Source organism: Pezoporus flaviventris, unplaced genomic scaffold, assembly GCF_033815535.1.
Source record: "Pezoporus flaviventris isolate CSIRO_AGI_PZ_B2104156 unplaced genomic scaffold, CSIRO_AGI_Pfla_v1 ptg000002l, whole genome shotgun sequence".
Classification (NCBI taxonomy): Eukaryota; Metazoa; Chordata; class Aves; order Psittaciformes; family Psittacidae; genus Pezoporus; species Pezoporus flaviventris.
In genome coordinates, this window is record NW_026892550.1 from 52,629,785 (window position 1) to 52,635,795 (window position 6,011).

Genomic DNA, 6,011 nt, shown 5'->3' on the forward strand with positions numbered 1-6,011 from the left:
TAATAAGTCCCCTAGGTATTAATATGATGCAAACAATGAAAAGAATACTTAATGATTTATAAAAGAATTAGCTACTCATGTCCATGTAAAAAAGATTTATTATTAGAAAAGCCTCATGGTTTAATGGCTTCATAGGTTCATGACCTAGCAAATTTTGTGCAGCTCTGGGCTTTTTATTGATTAAAGCCAACAAGTTTTATGTGCTGTATTCAATGTACAGCTACACTGTGCACATTTTAATGGACATGTTCTTTGTTAATATTGATTTCATGAAACAATACATTTGAGTGTAATGTAATAAACTGAGAGAATGCACAGCTGATATTTCATTAGCACGTTAGCAGCAGTTAGTCATGTAAGAGTGGTGGAAGTGTGATATACATAAATTTATCTTTTTTTCACTCAAGAAAGAAATAGAAATATTTAGACTGAAAGATTTTAATGACCATTTTGCTGTTTACTTCTTGTTTGCAAAAGCATGTTTGGCCCAGTTCCATGCAGCCTTTGTGCAGTGTTTGTGCCTGTAAATAGTAAGTTAGAAGAAGAAACATGTACTTTAAATTGCTCTTGAAAGGTAACCATTTAAGAAAGGAATCAATAAACTAAATACAGCCAGATGCCAAACATCTCACTGGAGACCAAAATCACTAATAGTTATGGAAGAGTCAAGGATCCCTATAGTATTTGTATGAAATAATAATAGAGTTCAAAGTTATTTCCGCTGACCTTACTGCTGCTTAGTAAAGGTTTTAGCAGAGACCTGGATACAGTCGCATTCAAGAGAGGTGTTTGGAATTAAAATACAGATAAAAGGAAAAAGGTTAATCCAGGTCAAGGGAACAGACCAAAACTGGGATTGCATAAGATTATAGTATCTTTCCTCATTTCTCCGATGGTCAATGGCACGTAGTTTTAAGTAACACTCTTTTCTGCAAAATCTCTTAAATGAGAGTCTAAACATGCTATTAACTCAACTTTTTGGCTTTGCCAATATCTTTAATTACTATACAATGATTTTTGACCTCTAAGAGAGTTTTGTTTGCCTAAAAGCACAATTGTCCTAAACACTACCTCCAGGAGGCTGAGATATATAACAAGGCACCCCCTACTGCTTATTGAGTGTTGTAATCATAATAGTTCTTTCTCCTTTCTCATACCTAGTAATCTGCATCAATTGCAGAAAGTACATCGAAACACACTATGAGCTGATTTTCATAATAGCAAGTGAACCATGTCTCCAGAGCTGAGCAATGCCAAATGCTGAGGCAGTTGGATCTGGATTTGATCTACCTTGTGACTGAATGTAATAATAAACCAAACCTAAAGTTTTTCCAGCCCGTAGTTCCCTACTGTTCTTTTGCATCCCATATAGCATTCCCTTAAAATGCAAATTCAGAGCTTTGTGGCTGAGGATGTTGGTACATCAGAGAGGGTTATTCAGCAATCAGGAACTCTTGGTTCTCTTCCTCACTCCACTGCTCATTGGGTGGCATCAGGCAAATAACTCTACAGGTCACTGCGAGCTTCTTCCCTACTCCAAGAAAAAAAGAAACTGAAAGAAAGAGAAAGAGAGAAGGACACAAGAATTCTTACCTATATTCTAATAGCTTTCATTGTGGTGTGTTTTCTGATCTTCAAAAAAACTTCCCATAGAAGGGCTAACAACGCTAACATTAAAATCAGAAGACTTGGAATTAAGCTGATGGAGATTTACATTTTTGCTGCTCCAGAGACATATTAAGAACTGTTTTAAGTAGACACAGCTTTAGCACAGTTGTCATTGTTGAATTACTTTACACTAGATCTGAATCTAACCTCAATCTAGCATCATTATATGAGAAGAGTAAGTACTGAACACCTCAATATTTTATTTTTGAGTGATGTCAACTAATCTTTCTTGGTAAAACTCAGCCCTTTGTCTACAGCCTCTTCACCACAGAGTTGAACTTAAATCCTAAACCAGTTAAATCATGCGAACTTTTTGTGTGGAGGTGAATTCACCCTCTGTTTATATGTGTAATGATAAGCAGATCCAGATTTAAGATTTTAGAAATGCTTTAAAGAACAGAAGTACTGAAGCTGTGCATCAAGAGGCTTCAATAAGCAAAACACAGGTATGTTTGCCTCAGTGTATAGTTTAGGATGAAGGGAACATTAAAAGCATTCATATGTATCAGTGAGAGGTCTTCTGATCTACAATAACACAAAGCATGGAGTGTGAAGTCTGGTTCAAGAGTATTTTCAATTAAAGATTTCAGCCAAACCCATAGTGTGTAAGCTAGGGTATGTGAATGTGCTTCATACCACCCAGCTTGCTATAAGCAAAGGAGGGAAGTGTGGCTGGGTTCTTTAAAGTTAGACCTAACAAATGACTTGTTTTGAAGTCTTAGGAAAGAATGTGTGCTAGAGTGCACTAATACTGGCAAACAACAGAAGAGAAGTGAATATAGCCAAAACCTGGCAGATCTTCTCTTGGAATGTAAAGGGAGGGGAGTGGCAGAAGCCGAGAACAAAAAGGTTTGGTGTTATTCTTTCCACACGTGCTTATAGAAAAGGGATAGATTTCATGTTTCACCTTTTTCCAGTTTAATGTGTATTTTTTGTTCTGGTTTTGTATTTGCTACCTTTTTCACCATCCATTTTTCTATTACAGGTCATTCAGCCATACATTTAGGTAGCTTTGTAGTATGCCTCTGCTTTGTAGTATGCCAGGTAGTATGCCTCTGCTTCCCACCTGCAAATTCAAAGGGTCATATGTACTACACTACTAGGCATTTGCATTTGTCCTACATGCTGTGCGTAGATAACAAGCAGCCACAGTGTGCTTCTTCAAAAATATAAAAGCCAAACAAATGTCCAGAAGGATGAGAAACATCTTAAATTACAGTTGCTGGCAGGCGTCAAATCTCATCATAAAAATAAGAATGAAATAGGGAGTTTATTTATTTTGAAAATGGTCTAGAAGAGGGTGAGGGAATGAAGAGAGTGATTAAAGGCAATGGGTCATCAGAACAGGCCTTCCTGAAGACAAACCTAGATCATCTCGCATGTGACACAAATTCATGTAAAGTCTGCTTTACAGACCTCTCCTTTTATTACTTACATGAGTGAAACTCCCACTTGTAGGGCAATGTTTTGAGGGGTTCTTTGTATGCATGTTTGTGTGTTTCTGTCTTTACATTAGCACAGTGCATTAGTTTAAGGATTTAATAGAACAGATTGTCATTATACTAACAAACAGTGGATATGTCCAAGAAATAGCACAAAGCTGAATGGAGTGTTCAGAGGGAACAAGCTCTTTCCAAGGGTACAGTGTCTCATTCTCCCCCCAACCTGTGGATGAATGATCTGTGCCACCTCTGTGGGTTTCAGTTTAGTAGCTCTGCACAGGGTGGTGGTCAAGCCAGTCTGAAACCTGTGTTCATGCTGGATTGTGCCTTACATATGTCCACTGTTGTGCTCATGGTGATAGAGATCCACACCCTTTTGTTGGTTACCTATCTGAAGTGTATCTACTTATCATATACTGTCACTCTTATTGAGTGACCACCTAGCCCCGCTGAAACACACACATTTATGTAGGAAGATTTCTGATCTTCACCACCATCACAGTTAAGAAGCATTATGAATTGATGCTTTCTCAAATAGGAACTTCAGATATTCCCAGAAATGCGTAACAACATTTTCCACCCTATCAGATGAAAGGGACACACCGGTGAATTGCTTCAGCATTTCAGATGTTAGAAGTAGCATCCATCCACGGGTACTCTGAGCTGTAGGATATATTTTTCTTTAAAACTCTAAAAGGTAAATATAAATGTGAATGTATGATTTGTCTTCTTGGCTGCTGGATAGAGAAGTGATAGCAAGTTTGCAGTAGCATCTCCCTCTTGTTGAACATAATCAGTGTTCCAACACCTAAGAAACTTGGTAAACGTATGCAAGATTTCCAGTCACAGCTCCAGTCCTGCAGGGTATGAGACTTTCACCTTTCGGCTTCAGAGAAGAGTTATGTGAATGTATAGGATTATAGCTGAAAGGAACCTGTTGCGGATCCCTGTAAGTATCTGATGAATGCCACTGCTGCCCCTGGTTTTGTAGAACTCTCCAACCGTTTAATGAATGCAAACACTCTTAAAATCAAACTTTCTTCCTATACTTTGAAACTCTATTTATCTTCTTGGAGAGGGTTTTGGGGTATAATTTTAATCAAACTGTGGCATGCCTTACCTGTAGGAGCAGAGCAAAGCCTCAAAAAAACAAACCAAAACAAACCCCCAAAAAGAATTTATACAAATGAATGACTGATAGATATATAGTAGAACATTCATTAAGCCCCCACAAATGAAAAAACATGTATTTACTAGCAAAGCTGATCTCTTGAAAATTTTTAAATGTTGTGATGAAAAGCAACTGTCCGATATTGATTCAACTACTTTATGTGAATTTACTTTGTTTATTTACTTTTTATTTACTTTCTTTGCTCCTATGAATTTTTGCTTCATTCATGAACTAAGAACTAAAAACTAAAAACTATTTAGAGCAGATACGCACTAAAAAAATTATTTTGATGTTCAATCCCGATTGTATTTTGCCAGCAAAATGCCTATTGTGGTTTTAGAGAAAGGAAGAGCTCAATTCATTTAAACAGAATGTTAGAAGGGTTTAGACCGTTTTTACATAAAGCTTGGATTTGAAACTTGAGTTCAAACATGCGTGCTTTGCAACACACCACCATTGAGTAGACTGTTAGCAGTGATGTTCTGTGTTGTCTCTTTGTCCTGCTTTACTACTGCTGTGCAAGTTGCACCACCAGGAAGCCTAAAAAAGTGGAATTGCCCCTGATAATGTCACCTAGCTTCAAACCTGTATGCCTATTGTGCTTAACTTTCAGTAGCAGCAATGAGACTTTTGTAGAACCTGTTCACATCTGATTCGCAGAAGTTAAACACAATGAATTGAGGGAAGGACTGAGTTCCAACTTGAACTGATTAAAACCAGATGCTCAGTACTGTTATAAAACAGAGTTTTATGGGTTGAATACAGTAATATTTTATTTCATAAATATGTGCTTTACATCAAATCTAATGGGAATTGTAAAGTAGTACCTGACAATATCAATGCTTAAATGTCCTAGCGTAGCATATTAAAACAACAGCAATTCTTTGCTCCTAACACAGCTGAAGTGCAAATTCATATGCTGATACCCTCTGTAAAATGTGTCAGATGGAAGAGAGAAACACAGTCTCTCAGGACAATGTTTCAGGGCCAAATGCAGCCTCTTACGGGATGTCTTTACAGATTGATTTCTCAGGGCTATGAAAAATAAATGTAAACATTCTTGCAAAAGTCTGTCAGTGTTTATGCTCTGCATTATGTATGACTTCTGTCCATTTACAGCAGAAAGAAACACTGTGTCATACAGACATTACTATACTATTGTATAGTATCGACACATTGGTGTGTCAATGGAATTTCAAAGAAAATCTTCTCTAGCTCAATGTTTGCTTTCCTGGAAAGAATTAATTGCACATCCACATCATTCTCCAATTGGAGAATCCCATGTAAACTACTTTTTTTTTTCCTTTTTATCCCTATCTCCCTGCTCTGGGAAGGTATCCAGCCATCTAGCAAGAAAAACGTTGGGAGATGCACACCTAGCCAATAAATGGTGGGACTGACTTGGCAGCTGCCAGTTTCTTCATGCCAGTGCCAGACACAGTGGCTCACATAGGAAATATAGAGCTGTTGGTTGTACCAAGGCTGCTAAAGCTTGGTGCCTCGAGTTTTCACCTTATATTGCATTTTATAGCAAATGAAACTGTTGCCTCTGGGTAAGAGAATCATAGAATTATAGAGTTATAGAACACTTTGGGTTGGAAGGGACCTTAAAGATCATGTAGTTCCAAACCCTGGCTGTGAGAAAGGACACCTTCCACTGGACCAGGTTGCTCAAAACCCACCCAGCTTGGCTGGAAAGGCTGGACCTACTCTATAAACAAGGGACAGCG